Genomic DNA, 337 nt, shown 5'->3' with positions numbered 1-337 from the left:
TCCTCGATCCAATCAAACATTTGATCTCCGGGGCGTGGCTCAGAGGGCCCCGCCCCCGTGGCTCCCGCAAAGGGCTCGCCCCTATTTGGCTGTTCTGCATCCCACGAAGACCCAGAAATTCGAACCTAGAGGGTGAAACCCGCCCTCAGACCAACCAGGGAGATGTGACGTGCGGGCTTCCACCCTCCTGCTCCTTTAAGCGAATCCCTGACCCGGAGGGCGGGACACAACGAAGAGGACATCCAATGGGAAAGCGGCGCGGGGAGCACCCGCCCGTGGATTGGCGGAGCAAAGTAAACAGAGGGCGGGGCGGGGCGGCGCCGGGGTGGCTCCCGGG

Source organism: Echinops telfairi, unplaced genomic scaffold (assembly GCF_000313985.2).
Source record: "Echinops telfairi isolate 266 unplaced genomic scaffold, ASM31398v2 ScPeMD7_7469;HRSCAF=8507_0, whole genome shotgun sequence".
Taxonomy (NCBI): domain Eukaryota; kingdom Metazoa; phylum Chordata; class Mammalia; order Afrosoricida; family Tenrecidae; genus Echinops; species Echinops telfairi.
The sequence above is the reverse complement of the archived record's forward strand: the minus strand, read 5'-3'. Positions refer to the sequence as shown.